The sequence below is a fragment of the Cebus imitator genome, unplaced genomic scaffold (genome assembly GCF_001604975.1).
Source record: "Cebus imitator isolate Cc_AM_T3 unplaced genomic scaffold, Cebus_imitator-1.0 Scaffold88, whole genome shotgun sequence".
In the NCBI taxonomy this organism is placed as follows: Eukaryota; Metazoa; Chordata; class Mammalia; order Primates; family Cebidae; genus Cebus; species Cebus imitator.
Window position 1 is genome coordinate 4,197,569 of NW_016107403.1, and position 12,203 is coordinate 4,209,771.

Genomic DNA, 12,203 nt, shown 5'->3' on the forward strand with positions numbered 1-12,203 from the left:
TTCCTGAATACAGCACATCAATGGATCTTGACTTTTTATCCAATTTGTCAGCCTGTGTCTTTTGATTGGAGCATTTGGCACATTTACATTTAAGGTTAATATTGTTATGTGTGAATTTGACCTGCCATTTTGATGCTAGATGGTTGTTTTGCCTTTTAGTTGATGCATTTTTCTTCATTGTGTTGATGCTCTTTACAATTGGTACGTTTTTGGAGTGGCTGATACTGGTTGTTCCTTTCTATGTTTAGTGCTTCTTTCAGGAGCTTTTGTAAGGCAGACCTGGTGATCATGAAATCTCTCAGCAATTGCTTGTTCATAAGGGATTTTATTTCTCCTTTGCTTATGAAGCTTAGTTTGGCTGGATATGAAATCCTAGGCTGAAAGTTCTTTCCTTTAAAGATACTGAATATTGGCCACCACTACCTTCTGGCTTGTAGGGTTTCTGCCAAGAGATCTGCTGTGAGTCTGATGGGCTTTCCTCTGTGGGTAACTCAATCTTTCTCTCTGGCTGCCCTTAGCATTTTTTCCTTCATTTCAACCCTGGTGAATCTGACGATTATGTGCCTTGGTGTTGTTCTTCTTGAGAAATAGCTTTGTGGTGTTCTCTGTATTTCCTGGACTTGAATGTTGGCCAGCCTTGCTAGATTGGGGATGTTCTCTTGGATAATATCCTGAAGAGTGTTTTTCAGCTAGATTCATTCTTCCCATCACATTCACGTGAACCTATCAAACATAGATTAGGTCTTTTCACATAATCCCATATTTCCTGGAGGCTTTGTTCATTTCTTTTCACTCTTTTTCCTCTAATCTTGCCTTGTCATTTTATTTCATTGAGTTGATCTTCAGTCTCTAATATCCTTTCTTCTACTTGATTGATTTGGCTATTGAAACTTACGTATGCTTCGCAAAGTTCTTGTATTGTGTTTTTCAACTCCATCAAGACGTTTATATTATTCTCGCTGTTTATTCTCATTAACATTTCATCAAACCTTTTTTCAAGGTTATTAGTTTCTTTGCATTGAGTTAGAACATGTTCTTTTAGCTCAGAGAAGTTTGTTATTGCCCACCTTCTGAAGCCTGCTTCTGTCAATTCATCAGACTCATTCTCTACACAGTTTTGTCCCTTGCTGGTGAGAAGCTGTGATCCCTTGGAGGAGGAGAGGTGTTCTGGATTTTGGTGTTTTCATTTTTTTGCAATGATTTCTTCCCATCTTCATGGATTTATCTACCTTTGGTCTTTGTAGTTGATGACTTTTGGATCGGGTATTTCTATAAAGCTATTTCTTTCTGTTCTTTAGTTTTCCTTTTAAAAGGCCCCTCTGCTGCAAGATTGCTGGAGGTCCACTCCAGACCCAGCTTGCCTGGGAATCACCTGTGGGGGCTGCAGAACAGTAAGGGTTGCTTCCAATTTCTTCTGTTATCTTCACCCCAGAAGGATATCCACTAGATGTCAGCCAGAGCTCTCCTTTATGAGGTGCCTCTTTGGATATATGGGGGTTGGGGAGCCACTGGAGGAGACAGTATGTCCCTTATCAGAGCTCAGGTGCTGTGCTGGAAGCTCCATTGTTTCAATCAGAGCTGCTGGGCATGTACGTTTAAGTCTGCTGCCGCAGAACTCATAACTGCCTCTTTTTCCCAGGTGCTCTCTCCTGGGGAGGTGGAGCTTTATTTGTAAGTTCCTGACATGCTGCTGCCTTTTTTCAGAGTTGCCTGCCTGGCCAGGAGGTAGTCTAGTCACAATCTGGCAGCAGAGGCATTGCTGAGCTGCTGTGGGCTCTGCCCAGCTGCTGTATAAACTTCCTTGCAGTTTTCTTTACAGAGGTACAGTTAGAACTGCCTTGGTAATGGCAGTCTGCGTCAGTAATTGCAGACTTCCTCAGTAATGTGGACTGCCTCAGTAATGGCAGACTGCCTTGGTAGTAGCGGACTGCCTTGGTAATGGTGGACGCCCTTCCCCATATCTAGCTGGACCATCCCAGGTCCCCCTGTGCTTGCTATGAAACTCTCAATCCAGAGCATTTCAGATTGCTGGTTTTTGTGGGGGTGGGACCCACCAAGCCAGATCACCTGGCTTCCTGTTTCAGCTCCCTCTTTTTCAGTTGAATGGGCATCTCTGTCTCCCAGGCATTCCAGTCACCAGTTGAAATCACTGCCCAGATTTGTGTTTTTGTGCAGACACCCATGGCGCCAGCTGAAACAGTCATGCTGGAAACTTCATGGTGCTTTTTTGGCCCCAGAACCTCCTGGTCTGTGGGTGGTAAAAACTGCAGGAGAAGCACAGTATCTGAACTGGAGTGCTGGAGTGGATGGAAAAGTCCCTGATGGCCTCCACTGGGTATGGAGGGGGGTCCTCTGGGGATTGCACTTCCAGGGTGAAGCAGTGGCCTACCTTGCCTTGGCTTACTCTTCTTGGGCTAAACCCACTGTGTAAACAGCCCCATTGAGATGTACCTGATACCTCGTTTGGAAATGCATTGATCACTAACCCTCTGTGTTGCTTTTGCTGGGAACTGCACTAGGAACAGAGCTGTTTCTATTCAGCCATCTTGAGATAATTCTATTCTAAGTTGTTTGAGAAATCACCAAACTAATTTGCACAATGGCTGAACTATTTTACATTCTCACTAACAGTGCATAAGTGTTACCTAACATCACTAATCATGAGAGAAATGCAAATCAAAACCACAATGAGACACCATCTCACACCAGTCAAAATGGCTATTATTAATGCAGAATTTCTAGGTAAAACTTTACTTCTTCAGAGAACAAATAATTTGCATACACTTTGATATTTATTAAAATGTAGACATTGTGAGAAGCAATGTTTTTATTATGTGTTTTCCTCAATGCAGAATTGATTTATATCTATTCATTGCAGTAGATTCTTTTAATGCCCTCTTGATCTTCTTCTTGTCTCCATATCATCTAATTCAGGAGAAATTACCATAGAACCCGGTTATGTATAATTATGATTGAATCAGTAGCCTATAGGATGAATACATGAAAGCATTAAGGACATTATGATAATTTCAGGATTCGGCCAACCATTCCTCTAGGTAGACAAGCCACTGCTGAAATTTTCATCTGTACCATGCAACCCTGTTTTTCTGCAGTTAATGTGGAGGCTGTAAACTGATCATGTCAGGGAGGTATTTTAATGTGTTCTCTATCTCTGGATTCCAGATAGTACTTTTTTATGCCAAACAAAACCCTGGTAGGCTGTCAAGAAAAAGTTCAAAAATCAAGAATGAAATGATTATATTTGCAATATGGTTCTTGAACATTATTTTGAGTTGCCGTCTAATAAAATTTGTACTACAAACGTTCAGACCTAAAAATAGTTTACACTCTTCAGTGCAGCTACAGATCTACAGTATGTAGAAACTTATTAACAGTGAATTCCAGTTGAAATTTTTTAAAAAAATTTAAAACTTCCTTGAGATACACATATTGCCACTTATTTCTGTCTGTGTTTTTTGAAAAAATTAAATAACGCTTTTTTTTTTTTTTTTTTTTTTTGATAAAATCCTAGGGCTTCCACTCCTGAGGAGCAAAGGAAGGAAATAGAATTCTGGGAGGGAAATAAGGATGAAGAAATTAAGTGAACCCAATTCCATGTCAGGTAATTCTCTTCCTTTTAAAAATATCAAATTGTGTATAGCATGAGTTTTTACTTTCTAGATGCCTTCTTTAAGATAGCTCTCTAAAACTTTGAAGAAAAACTGGATTTTTTGAAAGTTGCCTTTGAGAAATGTTCAGTTAAGTGAAATGTTATCTGATAAAGAAAGAAGATATATTTTTTCCAACTTTGCATATTAGCTAAAATGAAAAAAAGTGCAGAAGTTTGAGTTTTTATAGTTTGTTTTCTTTGCTTTCTTTGTAAATGTCTCATATCCTTATTTTTTCCTCTCATATATGTAATATAGTTATTAGCTATATAATGATGTTTAAATCAATGACAAACTGTATATACCATGGAAGTCCCATATGATTAAAATACCATATCTTTCTGTGCATTTTCTATGTGTAGATACAGAAATACTTACCATTGTGTTACATTTGACTGCAGTATTCAGAACAGTAACATACTATTCAGGTTTGTAGCCCATAAGCAATGATAGGTTCTGCCATATAGCCAAGGTGCATAGTAGGCCATAGCATCTAGATTTGTGTTACAACAATCTATGATGGTCACACAATGGTGAAAGTGCCTAATGACGCATTTCTCAAAATATATCCTGGTTATTAAGCAACACATGGTTGTAATCCATCTGGTCCTCCAGTAGATGTAATAGCTGTTGCAGTAAAAATAGTCACATCTATTGACACATATTTGACACAAAGGAAGAAACTGAAATTATTCCATGATCATAACCTGGAGACTACATAAGTTCTAACATATTTTAATAAGTTTTTGATATTTATATCTGCTCTTAAATGAATATGTATAAAGCATCAAGCGCTAAAACTTATAGCTAATCAGCTAAAAATGTTGCTATTATTTGTTTATGTTTATATTTTCAAAGATCTCTGAATATTTTGAACAAAAACTTGAACAAATCAAGAGCCTTTGCTTACTCTTACTTGACTATTCAATATCATAAAGATGTCATTTTTCCCAAGTTAATATATGAATTTCATATTAAAGTTTATCTTATGCTTGGATTTGATATTTATTTAAATTGTATATGAAAAAATGAACAATTCAGAATAATTAAGTAAACCCAAAAGAGAAGAGCAACAAGAGAGTAGTAGTCCTACTGTTATTAACACAGTCCATGAGGCTTCTTTGTGTAAAGCAGTGGTGCTGAGAATGCATTGATGAACAGGGAAGCCAAATAAAATAAAAAGTCATGGACATTTTGAATATGGTAAAGATGATATCTCAACTAATTGGGCAGAAAAGGGAATTTTAATAACGGGGTTGGGTAAAATAGATACCATTTGAAAAAGATTATCGAGTTCAATACTTCATACCATAGACTAGGATAATCCTAAACTGATCAGATATTTAAATGTAAAAATGAAAGTAACCAAGTACTAGAAGAAAAGATGGTGAGTTTTTCTATAATTTAGGAATGGCAGTTACTTGAACTATGACTCAAAATCCAGATCCAATTAAAGATAAGATTGGCAAATCAGACTCTTGTACTTAATAAAATTAAAAAAATGATATTTTTATGATAAAAACAAAAAAATAAGTAAAAGAACAAACCACATATTGGGAGGAAATATATGCAATTTACATGATAAAGGGCTAATCTTCCTAATTCATACAGAGGTCTTAAAAATTGAGAAATAAAGGCCAGGCACGGTGGCTCACACCTGTAATCACTGCACTTTGGGAGGCTGAGGTGGGCAGATCACCTGAGATCAGGAGTTTGAGAACAGCGTGGCCAACATGGTGAAACCCTGTCTCTACTAAAAATAAAAAAAAATTAGTCTTTGTTTGCTGTGTCCTTTCCTGGCTTTGGTATCAGGATGATACAAGCCTCATAGAATGAGTTAGGGAAGATTTCCTCCTCCTGGATTTTTTGAAAGAATTTTGCTTTGATTGGTACCAATTTTTCTTTGAATGTTTCATAGAAATCAGCTGTAAATCCATCTGGTCTTGGACTTTTTCTTGTGAGATTTTTAATTACTAGTTAAGATTTCTATTTCTTCCTGGTTCAATCCTGGGATATTGTAGGTTTCCTAGGAATTTATCCATTTCCTCTAGGTTTTCTAGCTTGTGAGCATAAAGATATTTATATAGTAGTCACTCATGATTTTTTGTATTTCTTTGGTAACAGTTGCAGTGTCTCCTTTTTCATATCTGATTATACTTGTCGAATCTTCTCTCTACTTTTCTTTGTTAGTATAGCCAGCAGAATCTCAGTTTTATTTATCTTTACATAGAGCCAAATTTGCATTTAATTGGTCCTTAGTTCTTTTTTTTTTTTTTTTTTTTTTTTTTTTTTTTTTTTTTTTTTTTTTTTTTTTTTTTTTTTTTTTTTTTTTGTCACTATTTCATTTAGTTCTGCTCTGATCTTTATTTCTTTTCTTATGCTAGTTTTGGGGCTGGTATGTTCTTGTGTCTCTAGCTATTTGAGATACAACATTAGGTTGTTAGTTTGTAATCTTTCTATATTATTTATGTAGGCATTTAACGCTATAAAATTCCCTCTTTGCATTGCTTCTGCTGTCTCCCAGAGATGTTGATGTGTCGTCTCTATTTTATTTCCATTTGAATAATTTTTAAAATTTTTATTTTAATTCTATTGTTGACCTAAAGATCATTCAGGAGCAGGTGGTTTAATTTTCATGTATTCTTTTAGTTTTAGGAGTTCCTCTTGGGATTAATTTCTAGTTTTATTCCATTCTGGTCCAAGAATGGACTTAATATAATTTTGATTTTTAAAAATTTACTGAGACATTTTTTGTGGTCTAACATATGACTTATGTTAGTGTGTTCTCACACTGCCAATAAAGACGTACTTCTAATAAAGACTGGATAATTTATAAAAGAAAGAGGATTAATGGAATCACAGTTCTACACAGCTGGGGAGGTCTCACACTTATGGCAGAAGGCAAAGGAAAATCAATGGGATGTCTTACATGGTGGTAGGCAAGAGAGCTTGTGCAGAGGAACGGCCCTTTATAAAACCATCAGATATCCTGAGACTTATTCACTACCAGGAGAACAGTATGAGGGAAATCGCCCCCATGATTCAATGATCTCCACCTGGCTCATCCTTGACATGTGGGGATTATTACAATACAAGTTAGGATTTGGTGAGGACACAGCCAAAACATATTCTGGGCTATCTTGGAAAATGTTCTATTTCACTAATGAGAAGGATTTATATTCTACAGTTTTGAGGTAGAATGTTCTGTAAATATCTGTTTGGTATAAATTCCTATTTAAGTCTAAGGTTTCTTTGTTAATTTTCTTTCCTGATGATCTGTGTAGTGCTGTTAATGAGGTTTTGAATTCCTCCACTTTTCTTGTATTGCTGTCTCCCTCTTTTCTTAGATCTAGTAGTAATTATTTTATGAATCTGGGTGCTCTGGTGTTAGGTGCATATATATTTTCCTTCATGTTAACTTTAGATAGTCTGGTGAATACATGCCTTGGTGAAGTCCTTTTTGCAACATATCTTCCTGGAGTTCTCTGAGTTTCTCATATCTGGACGTCTGGCTTTCTAGCAAGACAAAGAAACTTTTCTTCAATTATTTCCTTAAATAATTTCCAAAGTTTTACTTTTTTTCTCCCTCAGAAATACATATGAATCATAGGTTTGGACATTTTACATATTTTCGTACTTCTTGAAGGCTCTGTTATATATTAACCTTCTTTTTTCTTTATTTTTGTCTGTTGGTTAATTTGAAGGACCTATTTTTAAGCTCTAAGATTCTTTCTTCTGCTTGACCTAATACTAGACTATTTATTAATAGACTATTAATGTTTTTGACTGTATTTTTAATTCCTTCAATAAATTTTTGATCTCCAAAAGTACTTTTTTTCACATCTCTTTGATAAGCTTTTCATTCATGATCTGAATTATTTTTCTAGTTTCTTTGTATTAGTTTTCAAATTTCACCTGCGTCTCATGGAGTTTCTTTAAAATCGATATTTTGGATTCTTTATCTAGTATTTCAAAGATTTCATTTTTGTTAAGATCCATTGCTAGAGAGTGAATGTGATATTTTTGAGGATGCTGCAACACTATTTTTTCATACTTCCAGAATTGCCTTTCTGCTTCCTTTTCTTGTGGATAAACTGTCTCTCCTTATTATTTTAAAACGTACTTTATTTGGATGGATTTTATTTTCCCTTTGAGGATATGACTATAATGTATTTTGGGAACTCTCAGACACAGAAAACTGCATGCTTTTTTCTCCTTTGTCCCAAAGGTTGTCCCCTTTGGGTGCTGTACTTTCCCTTCCCTTGGGAGCTGCACTTCACAAGGGCTAGACCACTGGGAATCCTGCAGCTTCCCTGTGTGACTGCCACAATGGGTGGGTGCTAGGAAATATTTATGGGGGCTTTGATAAAGTGGAGACACAAGGGTTGAGGTTCTCTGGGGTGAAAACACTATCCCACTGATACACTCCAGCTCAGGTCTGTGGGAAGGGTGAATGAATCTCTGCATGCTGGTGGTCTGTCCTGAAGTATTCCCCAAATCACTACCTCCAGTGTTTGGATTTGTGGGGGTGGAAGAGCTCTCCCACAGTTTGGATACCAGTAGACTACTGCAGGGGTAAGCAAAGCCAAGAAGATGACTGCCACCTACCCTTTGACAAAATGTCAAGTCCCTTTGTTTCTTAGCCCATCTCTACCATGCTTTTGCTGTTGTGCTTTTTCTCTGTCCCACCTTCTTTCCGTGAATTCTCTTCTAGGTTCCAGCACTCTCCTCTTAATATTGTATTTCATTTATTTACCTAAAACTTTGGTTTTTCTTTTCTAAAGAAAACTGGTGTCTAATATCTCTACTCAACCACCTTGAAAATAAATCTTCCAATGTTAATATTACTATTAAATCTTCCAATATTAATATTACTATTAAACCTTTTAATCTTATTAATATTAACCAGATACTAGCTATTTTCTCAGGCTGATTCAACTGAAACCTAGGTCATGATGCCAACCTCTAAGCTGATAAATGCCATCTCACTAGAGAAGTGGATTGAGGCTAGAAGGAACTTCCATAATCAATGTGAGGCAGGTAAGCACAAAGGGCACCAGGAATTAATGAGCTGAGGTTTATACTGTTCCAAGGAGAAAGCAGGATTGAGCAGATATCAGCAAAAGTTAAATATAGTATGATGAACAGCCACCCACTAATTTCTTCAGGCCCTCAAACTTTTTTTGACAAATTTGACTGTTGGTTAGGAATCAAGTGATTAGTGAAGTAATCAGAACACAGGCTGTAGAGTGGTTTTTCTCAACAAAGACAAACTTGTAAACCAGGCTAAGAACAGAGAGGCCTTCACTGCTGACTGTGGTATAGGAGAGCTCCTAAATGAAAGCAGGGCAGAAGGTGAGTGGGGGAGTAGAAAGATTTTAGTGGGACATGCAAATGAGATACAAAGTAGAAATTAAGACTCAAGCGCTTCTTCCTCAAAGCTAGCACATTGCTAAGCACGATATATAGGACAGTCAAGGAAGTCACTCAGTGATAGAGTAATGCTTTATGCACACAGTAATTTCAAAAACTACTTGTCTTTTTCTTTTTTTTTTTTTTGAGATAGAGTTTTACTCCTGTTGCTCAGGCTGGAGTGCAATGGCGCGATCTCAGCTCACTGAAACCTCCGACTCCCAGGTTCAAGTGATTCTCCTGTTTCAGCCTCCCAAGTAGGTGAGATTATAGGTGTGTGCCACCATGCCAGGCTAATTTTTGTCTTTTTAGTAAAGACAGGGTTTCACCATGTTGGTTAGGCTGGTCTCTAACTCCTAACCTCAGATGATCACCCACCTCAGCCTCCCAAAGTGCTAGGAACACAGTACAGGCGTGAGCCACAGGCTTGGCCGCTGTGATTTTTTTTTTTTTCCCCTGGACATTTATGAACTCTTAAGAGAAAGGCTTTAAGAAAGGCATCTTGGCATCTTTAATTAGTGCTAACATTAGCCCTTTAACCCAGCAGTTATAATTACATGCGGAGATAGAGTAAAATTCCAGTAACCAATCAGCTTTCCAGTCCTCCATGCAGCCTGTTAAATGAAGGTGCTGCCAGAATGGGGTTTGTGCCCATGAGAAGAACCAAGAAGAGCCAGGCTGAGTCTCTTCTTTTCAGAAACTTGACCTTCAAGTAAATCACTTATTTTTCACCACGGTAAGAGGTTCAGGTCTACAAAAGGCTCTGAGATCACCCAGAATGGGAAATGGGCTTGCTACTTAAGTGTTTCCCAAATCAGCACCTTAACCCAACATTATATTTTCTGAAACATTTAAGGCTCCAAAAACATTCTTCACACACGCTTCCCTCTGAATTCTGTTTATGTAGCAGCACTTCCCTTCAATCCACATACTTGTGTGTTTTAGGGGAAGAAAAGGAAAAATCCCTCTGATGAGCTTATTTTTCAGTTTAGGTTTCATAATATTACCTTCAGAAAGTAACATATTGAAAAAATATTTTGGGTATTTTGGAAAGTAATTAGGTTTGGTAGAATAAAAAAAAATACTCTATATCTTTTTCCCCATAAGCTTGTTCTTAAGGAAAACTGGAGATTCTTGGACCTAGAGTCTCAGACATAGCAGTTGAAGCTGTGAGAGGATGTGACAAGCTACTGAGGAGACATAGCTGTTGGGCTGCGGAGAAGAAACAGCTCTGTCATGATAGTAAACTCCGGCAGGTTCCTTGGCTCCCAGAGGCCCATCCCTGAGCCATCAATCCTCTCAAACAGAAGCCACTTGTCACTAGCTGTTTACAGAGCAGGTCTGCACGGCCGAATTGCACTTCCAGGACCCCTGCTTTTTTCTGTTCTTCTTTTTCATTTCCTACATGTATTTTTCCCTTTTTAATCACTTCCTTTTTTAAATTACTCCTTTTGGTTATATTTTATTGTTCCTTTTAAAGGCTTACTACCTCCACATCTTGTCCCTCTGGAAGGTCTTCAGGGACAACAACATGCATGCATGGAGCTGTCATCTAGTATGATAACAACTTTTTGGAATACCTCCTAAAGGACCAGCCTGAGGCTGTTTTACAGTTTACTTTTTTCTACACTGGTAGAAGGAGTATACTCTAAAACTCTAAAAAAGCACTGAAAAGTATAGTATAATAAATACAAAAACCAGTAACATAGTTGTTGATTATCATTGTAAAACATTATGATTATATATAATTGTATGTGCTATAATTTTATATATTGGCAGAAAAGTAGATTTGTTTACATAAATATCACAATAATGTGAGTAGTGCATTGTGCTACATTATGATACCTATGATGTCACTAGGTGATAGAAATTTTTTGACTCCATTATAATCTTATAGAACCACCATCCTATACATAGTTCGTTACTGACCAAAACATTATGAAATGCAGGACTATACAACTATATACTATATATTATACACATATGCATATTTATATACATAAATATTACACACACAGAACATCATAGACTTCATTGGATTTGTTTTAAACAACAACTTCTGGGGTATCTACTGGATTTTTAAAAAACGGATTAGGAGAAATAATTTTGATATATTGGAGAGAATGCTGGGTTGAGGATCAGGAGCTCTGGTTCAGAGTATTGGTTTGTAATTTACTACCTATGTCAATTTGGGTTTAATGTTTAAGTTATTTGAGCCTTCATTTATTAAAGTACAAATTGGGAATAATAGTACATGTCTCATAGAGTTATCGTAAGGATTAAATAAGACAGTGTGTGTAACAGCATCTGGAAAACTCCTAAAATACTTTAAAAATTGAAGAGCACAAATAATTTCATTGATTTCTTATTAACTCAGCATTGTTAATTGAGTCACTACATCATATGTTTCTGTTCTTTACATTAAGATATACAGGTATACTCTATCTATCCTTTGGATATACTTTGGAGTCAAATCACATGAGCCTTTTAAATGTATAATAACAGCAATATGTATTTGAATGACTCAAAATATCCTAAAATGCTTCAGAGCAAAAATGTTATAATCAAATTATAAATCTTCTAAAATTTATTATCTATATAGTTAATAGATTACTAATTACTCTCAGCAGTTCAAATTATCAGACATTCTGAATAAATGTTGTTTTATCGTTACTACAGATAGAAAGCAAGTGAAATAAAGCATCTGTATTGAAACTGTCTGTGCTTTCAATACAGATGCTTTATTTCACTGGCTTTCTATCTGTAGTAAGCAGATATCTTTTGCCCATAATTACTAGATATCTTTTGCCCATAATTACCATGCTGTTTCCTGAGTGTCTATAATTGCTGAGTTGAATAATTGATGATCTCTTGTGGCAGAGCAAATTACCAAATTTAGTGGTTTAAAACAAAAATAATCACTATATTATTCCCTCTCATGGTTCTAGACATTGACTGAACTCAGCTCAATGGTTCTCCTTAATGTCTCTTATGAGGCTGTAGCAGAATTGGAGCTGGGATAGAGTTATCCGAATGCTCATACACTCACAGCTCTGGAGTTGAGCAAGGAAGTCTCAAGTCACTCTTGAAATAGTTGGTGCTCGTTGGTCATAGCTTTCTGTT

The 12,203-nt window shown here is 36.5% G+C and overlaps 1 long non-coding RNA gene across 1 annotated transcript in view; it reads left to right on the forward strand.

Moving 5' to 3' along the window:
- Positions 1–8,702, forward strand: part of LOC119472184 — a 61,477-nt gene extending 52,775 nt beyond the window's left edge. Inside the window, exons 2-3 of the long non-coding RNA XR_005201298.1 lie at positions 3,533–3,622; positions 8,597–8,702. This is a non-coding gene — a long non-coding RNA (uncharacterized LOC119472184). The remainder of the gene's footprint in view (positions 1–3,532; positions 3,623–8,596) is intronic.
- The last annotated feature ends 3,501 nt before the right edge of the window (positions 8,703–12,203 follow it).